Here is an 11,373-nt window from a genome sequence, read left to right on the forward strand (position 1 = left end):
AATAAGCGTGTAGTGTTTTGGCATGTTATTTTCGAGGTTTTCTTGCCCACTGATTCAAAATATAATTTTGGTCAACATTTTTTACATATTTAACTTGTGCTGGACAGTGTCATAGTTGGTAGCAGTGTAGCCTTGCAACTAGAAGAGCCTTTGTTCAAATCATTCTGCATGGATTTTGCAAGTTCTCTCTGTGAAAGCTATCATTTAAGTAACTTTTTAAAAAATATATTTTCCCCATATTTATTAAAACTGTGACCATGTTGTGACAGGATAAGATGAGACTGATAATCTGTGAAAAGATCAAGCTCCTCCACCTTCTCCCAATGTCATTAGCGGTCTGCAAAATTGCCCGGCCAAAAACAAAATAATCAGAGACAGGAGGAGCATCTTAGTGCTGTCAATCAACCTCATATACATGGTGCTAAATGTACTATTGACAGATAAACAACATATAGGAAAACCAATTATCCAGTGTCATCAGTGTCCATGTTAACTAGCATTTGTGGCAGAAATCTTGTGGTGAACCAACTGTAGCATATCAGAAAGCAAGGCGGAGGGCTTTAGAACATGAGTGGCTGACAGCGCTAAGGCCCTCCTCCTGGCTCTGGTTATTTCTCACTGTGTGGCGTATTTCTGTACTGGGAGGACTGGGAGAAGGCAGAGGAGCTATTTTTTTCATAGATTTTCTGTCTTATGCCATACCACAAAAGATTATTTTAACAAATATGTTAAAGACATTTACATGCTGCAACTTTTATGGGAGCACTGGGGGAAGTAATATTCTATTTTAAAGGTTTAGGGTTCCAAAGCAAATATTTTTCAAATGTGAGGGAGACACGTTCCCTTCAGACATAACTACTGTGATGCCCTTGTGTCAAAGAATACCTCATTATAATAAAAGTCAGTAGACAAGATTAACTTTGCAGCAGTCGGGATATTTGTAGTTTTGCTATATAAATTATAAAACAAAATAGGCTGCAACGCTGGCTCAGCAGGTAAGAGTTGTTCTGTAACCAGTAGGTTGACAGTTGAAAACCCTCCTCTGTCCGTCTCAGTCCTTGTGATGGTTTTAGACTCCAGACCCCTGCTTACTGACAGAACTGATGGCCTGTGATGACCTTTGTAGAGATAAAGTGTTCTTCAAATGTCACTCTTGTTAGACATCTGATGCCTTGATCTCCAAAACATTAGCTAGAATGCAGCGCACAGAATCTTAATTATCTTTTAAAAAGCACTTTATGGACTCTTTTCTTTGTCTAATGAAGAAAGTTAATTATTAAGTACCACACCAGCTTTATTGAGTCTGATCTCCAACAGGTTACAGGTGGCCACAGACAGGAGAGCACTGATTCAGTGAGCACTAACAGTAGACAGAGCTAACTATAGGTGAAGGTAAATAACTTAGGGGCGGAATAAAGCAGGAAAAGAGAAAAACGCAGTGGGTGAAGACAGAGAAGCAAATGAGTCAGTGAAGATCTGCAACAGCTCACATCTGTGACTTCAGTTGTAAATAAAGTACAATAAAGCCCTATTAAAATCAAGCCACAAACATGTACATGCATACACAAAGTCCCTTGTATAAAACAGAAAACACTGACAGGTGGGGCTGTAAAATAACGCCTACCCATCTCTTGTGTCTTTTCCTTCCAGCAACCTACTGCTATCACCACCTCACCTCCCTCCAGCCCAGTCTTTCCCTTGTCCCACTCCCCCCTACAGAGGAGTAGTCTTTAAGCAGAGGAATGTCGTGGGGTTTTTTTTCTTCTCTTTTTTTTCTCCTTTCACGGGGTGTGCATGTTGCCTCATGCCCACCCGAGGGTTCTCACGACGTCCCGTCTTGTTTTTATCCCTAATTAGTGACTGCTGGCAGTTTGGAAACAGATGTTTAAAACCCTGCAAAAGATTTTAGACTTCAAACAGCGGGGCGGAAAGTAGAAAGAGATTCGCCCTTCCTTCCCTCATTTCTTTCTCCCCTACTCTACCTCCTCCAACCTCTCTCTGACTGAAACTAAAAATGACAAAGACAATTTTTGGCATCATATAAATAACTCTATTACGTAAACTACAAGTTTTGAACAGGTTTTAAAACAATATTCTTTGCTTTTCAGTGCTGAAAAAAATCCATTACACATCCATTTTGCTGCAAACACATACAGGCCAGCCTTCCTCTATTGTTAAGCAGCTGTAGGCTGCACACATGTTCAGTAGTTCACAGTTTGAAGTCAATAAAACATAAGCAGGCAATAAATGTCTTGGCTAAATAGGTTTTTTTCTCCTCAGCGTACCCTTATCATTTAAAGAGCACACTTCAAAAATAAATGTTTGGCACTCTTCTGTGTGTTCATGTTGCAGATTTAAGAGCCATGTCAAGGTTCTGTTGAATCCTGTCTTTTCATTAGGTAGGCAGGTGGTGACAGTGCTGGCTACACAACAGTCTGCTGTGTTACTGGCAAGCGTCTTGGTAATTACGATTTACCATCAGGCCCAGACTGCAGGGGAGCAAAGAGAAAGAAAGGCTGCAGCTTTGCAGGAAGTCAGCTACCGGTCTCAACTCCTTTTTACCACTGTTGCATAAATATCTGTAGCTTGTAGCTCGACATCTGAGTGATAGCTTATATCCCGGGTTTTTGTTCGTCTATGTTTTCAAGTCAAATTTGATTTGCCTTTAAAGTTGAAGTGAGAATATTCATCCTTTTCATTTTTACTACACTGAAGGTGGTTGAACAAATGTCAAGTGTGATTACAATCTAAGCAAACTACTTACAGTGAAAACAATCATCTATATAAATAAACAGTGCCTTGGAGAAGCACTCATGCTTCTGCTATCTTACATCACTAACTCCATTGTAATTTAGTGACAGATGAACATGGCCAAAACCTAATTATGAGGTGAAAGAAAAATGATTAATGCTTGTAATAAATGTTTACACAAATTGTGGTGTGCAGTTGTAGTCAGCCTCTTTACTCTGATATACCAAAATAAAATACAGCGCATCATGACAGGTCAGGAGTAAAGTTTGAAAACAATAGTAATAGTAATGCACGCTCTCTTTCATGTTTTGGGGGGGAATAAAACAATAAAAATCCATCTATTACACCTTCATAAAGTATTTAGTTAGTATTTTTGCTTAGCATTAGATTGATTTAGATTGAAGTCTGTGGTTCTGATATGAGAAAAATAAAAAAATAAAAATACCCAGGGGATGTGAACACTTTTGCAGGACAAATCATATTGTGAATGAGAGCATTGCTTTGTACCAAAATGCCAAACTCCTCAACAACGGAAAGAGCTGGTGATTAAAGTTAATCAGCCACTTTAGAGGAGTTTTAATAGAAAAACTTGTTTTTGTAAAGCAGATGTTTTAAAGCAATCAAGGACTAACTTTGTGTATGTGAGGGCTTAACACAGCTTTAACTGGGGCTCTGTAAGATTTATTAGCAAGTCATAATGAATTTGAACGGCACCCCTTTGAGATCTGCCCAAACCAGCAAAACAGGGACTCCTAGATCGTTTAATGGCTAATTTAACCCATGACCAATGATGAACTGCTCATAAGAGGCAATTCAGGTTAATTCACTTACTCAGAAACCACACAAAAGGAATCGACTGTTTGATCAAGAAACTGTAGTGCTGTATTTTTCCTGCAGCTCTCAGAGGACATTTTATATCCTCTGTGGCGTGCAGGCCCTTTCTGAAGATACAGAACAAGGAAATCTGTACTCACACACACTGTGCATATACTAGTAGAGTATGTGTCTGCTTTACTCATGCACACACACACAAGTATGTGCAGAGGCAAATGATGCACAGTAAAAGTTCAACAGGTGGAAGTGCTTATGTCTGTAATAACATTTTATTAGAGTCTTTAAATGAGAGCTGGGGATACTGTGTGTAATTAACAGTGAGTAAATGCTGCAGACAGAGACTCAACTGCACACACAGTCTAAGATTGCATAGCTGTATACGTTTGCCCTGTAACTGCATGTCATTGTGTCAGCATGTGTATTCATATGCGCGTGCTTAGCTGCTCTTTTGAAGCAAGGCGTTTGATTTGTTTAAAGTGATGTCTGGGTTTAATGTGTTGCTGTGGGATTTGTTTGTGTGCTTTGATTTTGCCTGGGCTTTCTGTTGGGCTTTAGGGTTCTTTAGCAGATCTCCTTTGAACTGGCAAACACAAGGCTGCGAATGGAGTCTGAGCAGTTTATCTGTGAAGAGGGGTCGACCACAGGACACGCAGACATTAGATTAGGATTTTCCCAAAAGAGGTTCATGATAATGACTCAGGGTCTAGTGCAATGATCAAACTTAAAGCAGAAAGCTAAACTAAGAATAAGAGGTTAATCTTTACTGGCACAGTAGAGCTGGTTGTTATTGGCAAAGACATTGCTCAATGTTTGTGATTCCATATGCAGAATACATCATTTACTGCATCCAGTCCATGTTGCAACTTATAAAATGTGTCCTAATTGTCAATTTGAAACATCAGTTAGAAAACCAACCGCATTACCTTGTTGGGTTTTCAGATTAGTCTAAGGTGGGAAGCACAGTCATTTACCGCTTAAAGAAATGAGCTGTCATGAAAGACTAATTATAACCACATTCAATGTTTTTTTTGAGGCCTTTGTCATGCTTTAAGAGTTTTCCTCATTTTCTCACTGCTGGTCATCACCTCCTGATTCATAACTGTGGAGTTGCCCAATGACTCATTCAAATCTTAATTGAAGTGACAAAACTAATAGAGCGTACCAACACTTTTCCTTTGGCATACTGCAGTCCTGAGTCTTAATATGTTACGAAATAGCTGCAGCAGGCAAGTGCATGCAGGAACCGAACTGCCTCATTACGTTTGTATGTTCTGAAAAATCATCACTGTAATTATTGACTATTGTCAAGAGGCATCCAAACTTTTTCATAGGCACATAACTGTAGGGCTCTGAAATGCAATTCTTTCTTCAGTTATTCCTTCATTTTACTCTGTAGCCTGTATGGAGTTTCTTTTGGTTTACTGTTATGTCGCCTCCAGTCCTAGTCTGCCACCAATATGTTGTATTTGATCTCTGTCTGGGGTTGTTTTATAGATGCCTCTGTCAACTCTCTTAAGCCCATTAAAAGTTGCCAGATGTCTGTTCTAAATATGGTACACAATTGACTTTCTTTGTAGTGTATAGGCAGAGTAAAAGGTGTTTTTACTTTGCCTATATCTGCTTATGTTTTTCATGGATCATATTTTGTACAGATATTTGAACCCCTGATATTGAGAGGCCAGATCACATGAGAGGTAATTTGTAATAAATTAAAGTGCCTTACGGACTTAATGGCTCCCCTGGTGAATCTTTGGATCTCCCATTGCAGCCATTTGGTGAATTAATGCCTGCATCTGTGATGCGAGGCTTCTTTTCCCCAAAGCTCAGACTTGGATCTTCAGTCTTCAGCTGAACTCCAGTCCACAGAGCTCCCAAACACAGGTCCACTATATTAGCAGCAGGGTAAATGGGGAAATACAAACAATACAAAAATGTTTGTCTGACGCTAGCTGGAGAAATGGCTCGTTGTGTGATGTGTAGTGAAGAGGAAGCAAAGGTCCTCATTCTAGAGAAATCCTACAACCGCCAAAATTTGACGCCACTCAATTTTTTGTTTTTATTTCGTGAAAAGGAATTTGGACTCAATGTCTTGTCCAGAGGTTTTCGTGTCATTTCCTTCAGTGGTTCAGGAGGCAAGGGAGAGATTAAGGGAGTAAAAAGGTTGTTTGGACTGTTTGACACAGTTCGGTGTGAAAGCAAATCAGACCAGTTGAAAATGTACAAATGCTGCAATTTTGGTCCCCAATCGCACAGAGTGACCCGGACCATCAGGTGTGAAAACACTGTTAGTAAAGAGCAAGCAGAAAAGCTTTAAATTATCCTACAAATTGATTGGAAATCTATTGAAAGGGAGAAACATAATTCTAACAAAATATATCAAGTTACTGTTTCTGTTATAGTGATAGAATCAACTGCTTAATTCATTAGCCAAAAGAATAGTCAGTACCTCAAAACATCTTTGACACCAAAGGCTGCAGCAGAAAACACATAACTAAAAAATGAGAAACTTGGGATCTGTTTATGTTACAGGTTGTTTTAGATTAAATATTAACTGCAAGTAACAGTAGACAGCAATATCTGAGAGCTGACAGGGTGTCAGGTAGATGTAGAAGTAACTGCCGATAATACCAACACACACAAATCAACCTGGCCTGTATCTCATTCTCCATTTGTCCTAAAATTAACGTCAATCTTTTTAGGGTTCATTTTTGGACTCTGCAACTGATTTTCTGGTTTTGCTCCAAAGTTGTGTAACATACTCATTGGTAAAGATAATGTGAAACAGGACTTTTTCTGTTGTTTCTAAAAATCACAATCCTTCCTGTGATCTTCAATCAACCTCCTCGAGTCTTTGAATGCTCTCTGTTGGGAAATATAAAGCCACAAAGTTTTTAGCTCAGACAGGAAGTGTTTGATCAGTCATCCAATTTTAGCCCATGTCTTTATTTCCTCTTGTACGAGATACTCATAGCTAATGCTCTTTGTTTGATGGATCAAATCACATGTTTTACAGGCAGACCACTTCAATTAGAGCGAGAGTAGACAGCTTCCTTATTTCCTGTCACCTGTTAATGGCCCAAATTTTACCCTTTTTGTCTTTCATCTACATGCCAAAAGAGTGTTTCCTAAACACCTAGAGCACATTTCACTCACAGTTCTTTTCTTTTGTTGAGGTTTATGGGGTTTTCAGACTCTGTTTTAAACTTTGCCCACTGAGGGCGTAGGGTGTGCATATGTTAACAATGGGTTTAATGAACAAATATATCCCACAAAAGATCTAACAGATGGTATTCCTTTGATGACACATTGGCAGAAGTGTAAAAATTGAAATCAGATGTAATTTCTGTTATTTTGAAAGATCTTTTTTGTATTTCCATTCAAGTTCAAACCTCAGCTGTGAAGGAAGAGACTATAAACTTAATTGGCTATGACGTGCAGAGTTCGAAGATATAAAATGCAACATTCCCTCTGCCTGTGGTACATGTTCCACTGGAAGTAATCTGTTCTGCTTAGCTGTTTGGCAGAAATAATATCCGAGTCTGATTCTGCCACTTGTCCATTTTGATTAAAAGTGTGTTTTTTCTTCTTTGCGTTGTTATGAAAAACTTGTGAAACTGTTGGTAATGGGCTTAGACAGTTGATTGAAGGGTCAACAAATTACTTCCTACTGTATAATAACACATCTAACCTGTGAACTATTTTCTAACAGAAGTATTTTTTACTGCTTAAAGAATTGTACTGATTCAGTTTATCTTTGGCATTGGCTGCAGCCACACTATTTCTTATTGTGCCACACATGTTGACTAATCAAACAATGTACTTTATTTGTGCATTTTAATTAATTAAAATGCACAAATCAAACATATTTTTATTTACCCCAACAAGAAAAAATTCTAAACTTTTTTGCATTGTCAACAAGACAAAATATTTGGCATACTGAGATTAGGGCATCTTCATCAATGCAGACAGAGAGTTTGTATTACATGGTTTCAGATTGGATAACATTATTATCAAGTCATTGCTTTACTATTCATTGTGAAATTTGTTGCTGTGGTACCTCTGTCTAATATATAATGTCTCACAGTTTTTGCCAGGTCCAAAAAGTCTGTGGCAGCCTGGAGACCAGTATATGTGAAGTGAAGTATGAGATGTTTGAGACCTCCTCTGAAAATGCTTATACATATCTATCTTTGTAGTTCAAACACCAAAAATAGACCAACATGCATTAATACACACAGTGGATACCATCTCTGCAGAGGTTATTATCTACAGTCTTCTTTATTTTCTTTGTTGGGGACTACCACCAATCAGCATCAAGAAAAATAAATGCAGCTCTTCGACTGGCTGCTTTGCAAATACTTGTCAAAAGCATTTGAAGCAGCTTTGCGCCAAGTTATTCCAGCCAGAAATGTGCTACCAAAAATGATTGTGTATGGGTAAAGTTGCCGCAGTCCAGGGAGTGTCTCACTTTTTATTTGAATTGTCCATCATAAAGCAATTTCCCATCCTTTCTCTGACCATATCTTTCTGAAAATATGACTTGGAGATCAATAAAGCTTTAAATCTATTGATCAGTCAAAATATATGACAAAAAAAACTTCCTCAACCTTGTTTTAAAAAACAAGAAATATATTTTTTTGTCTTATATATGAAAGATCTAAATACCATTAAAATAACACTGTACAGAAGCTCTTTTTTTCCAGTTCTACTCTTCTTTGAACCCCGTCTCCCGCTGTGAATGACCCGTCATCAAACAGTAGCAATGTGGATGCAATTATGACTCCTAGGTCAGTTTGTCTCTCTAAGGTTTAAGTGGGCTGGAGCGTTTCATGATTACAGACTTTGCTGTGTGTTTAAGGCCCGGACGTTTGTGATTCTGGGGTTGCCTCTGACTCTTTCTAAAAACTTGCAAAGCTGCTCTCTGAACTCAGTGCAAGTGCTGTTTGAACTGTTTTACTGCTGTTTACCCTAAAATCGCACAGCCTTTATTATCCACTCTCTACTGATCACAACTCCTTTAAACTTTCCTTTCAAACCTCTAAATTGGTACAACATTGTTTACACAAAAAGTGCAATAGTGTGTTATTTTTTTATCTCAACAAACTGTAACCAAATCAAGCAATGGTACAAAAATATTTTGCAATCTTAAATGATCATTACAGCATTCACTCTTCAAGATAATGTCAGTACTTTTAAAATATATTCATTTACATAACTTGTACTCGAGTGATATGACAATATTTAATTTTCAATACGAACGATGAAGTATTTTTGACTTAAACTGAATTGATCAACTGGATCTTGAAAGTGTACAAAAAATCTTAACATGTCAGATTATTAGGACTTAAAAATACAACATAATTAAAAATTTTTTCTATCTTTAATGAAATATGTATTCTGTACAATCAAATTAAACATATCAGTTTATTATGTTAAACCGGGTGCAAATTTTAGGATTATTTGCCTGCTTAGACAAAATCTTCTGCAAAAGAAAATCACTCCTCATGAGCGTAAATCAGTGGTTTTTGGTTGCTAGTGCAAGTGATGCACTAACCAGTGATTTATTTATTTTAAGTAGGTCAGGTGTTAAACATGTGACTTTTTCCCACTTTCTCTGAAGTCACTTCATAAGGAACTGCATGCTTATTAATAAATTATCATTATTGTGAAAGGGTGTCTTTTGTACTTCATGGCTTTGATTGCTTGTGATACTGCTGCAAGCCATTTTTTATCAAGAAGAACATCTAGCACATTTGTTGGGAACATGCAGAACTTTGCAAAATTTTGTTTTTGGCACAATGAGAAGGAAAATGAAAATGCATCAGTAGTTCATAGACAGGCAGGGGCAGTACGTCTCTACAAGCCTCTGAGCTTTGTTGCTTACAATATCTTTAGTGCCCGACGTGTGTGTGTGTGTATGTGTCTGTTGATAGGGGCGGCAGCAGTAGCATCTGTCAGTACTCTGGGTGGCCTGGTGTTCCTGTTGGTAATTGGATCTTAAAGTTTTGGACTGGTGCTGACTGATAAACACCCACCAACACACATATGTGCACACATTACAAAAATGGACATGGCTCATGTGGGATTTGTTTATGTCTGTGCACCAAATGAAATGAATGAGGTTATATTTTTGCATCAAGATCCTGAGTTGAGTCACATTAAATTATTTTCAAGCATTGTGATAGTTTGTTTGTGTGTCAAAGTGTAGTTTAACCAGCATTATCAGAACCTTTTGAACATTTATGATGAACAGTGACTGCATCTGCCATCCTCTTAAACCATTAAAGTGAAAATATGTAAATACCACAAAGCCCTTATGTGTGCAATGCTGTTACATGAGGGTCATCCCTGGAGTCATTACTTCATGCCAAACGATGAATAATGACAGTGCTGTCTGTTTGGGTAATACCTGCATCTACTGTGTTATTTGATATCAGTAGGGTTAACCACATACTCAGAGTCAGACCACCTGGATTTCCTACTGGGGAGCTATCTGTGTCTGCAATGGTTTCTAAAGCATTAAGCATATAATAGGACTTTGGAGAAAAACAACACACAACTCATATAGTGCATGTGCTGCCTTCCAAAAGTATGTATATCTGATGAACTTCTTCACATTTTCTGATTTTACTATTATAACCTTCAATTTATTTATTTATATTTATTTATTGTTACATTTTATGTGCTAGATAACTATAAGGTAGAAAAGTGAAAAAAGTATAAATGTCTTTTTTCGTTTTTTTCACGCTTTGAATTAAAATTAGAAACAATTAAGCGTAAGCATTTTCCTATGAGGATGTCCATTCATGAAGATATTCACAGTATGATAATGATGATGTTCAGCTATGATTCATCTGCCAATAGCACATTCTTTACTGCATCTTGTCCCTTACATGGGTTGTGGAAAACAATATTTTTTTTCAGGATTTCAATTTGTTTATCTCCATTCATCAATCCAGCATCCCTACTTCCAGGACAATATACTCTCTACTTATAAATACAAAGACAAGTATATATAAGTTATATACTTAGTTTCCTTCCATGCAAAGTGGTTTGTATGTTCTCCAGAAAGTTAAATATTGGTCATATCTGACCAGAACACCTGCTTCCACATTTCTGCTTTGTGACGTACATGGCTTGTGGCAATCTAAATGTCTTGTGGTTTATATTTATCAACAGTCATCTTCTTGCCAGTGTTTCATAAAACCAGATTTGTGAAGTGCATGAGTAATGGTCAACAGATTCTTCCACTTGACCTATAAATAGATTTATAGTTGTGCCATGCTCTTTGCATTTTTGGATTAAAAAGGGCTCTGTGAAATGGTCAAGCCTGGACGTATTGGTTTCTGCCCTAACTCAGCTTTAATATTCTCCTAAACTTCATCCCTAGCTATATTATTTGCTATGTGTGAGGTATTCAAATATCACGTGCAGCCTATTTATACAAAAAATAAGTTACACACAGTTGGACTTGTTTACTAAGTAGGTGACAATTTGATCAATATTAATTTTATTTAGAAGTAATATAATGAAAATAATCGCTACACATCTCAAATTTGTATTTGTAAAATGAACTTTCTGTATAATTGTTATATCACCTCATAATCATGTGCAGCTTTGCGTTGCTCTGTCACATAAACCTCCAATAAAAAGCATTTGCCTTTATTTCCTAGTTTCTAAAACTTTAAAAGCCAAAAGCATTGAAGAAAATCATTAATCAACCTTATTCTTGTTCTTTCTATCCCTCCCCCAACACCATTTCCTCTCTTTCTCTCTCCTCCCCATTTC

The 11,373-nt window shown here is 37.4% G+C and overlaps 1 protein-coding gene across 2 annotated transcripts in view; it reads left to right on the forward strand.

Moving 5' to 3' along the window:
- The window catches only part of wnt10a (wingless-type MMTV integration site family, member 10a), a 28,783-nt gene that overhangs the window by 15,172 nt on the left and 2,238 nt on the right, over positions 1 to 11,373 (forward strand). The gene's annotated exons all lie outside the window — the stretch shown is intronic.

Source organism: Gambusia affinis, linkage group LG11 (genome assembly GCF_019740435.1).
Source record: "Gambusia affinis linkage group LG11, SWU_Gaff_1.0, whole genome shotgun sequence".
Classification (NCBI taxonomy): Eukaryota; Metazoa; Chordata; class Actinopteri; order Cyprinodontiformes; family Poeciliidae; genus Gambusia; species Gambusia affinis.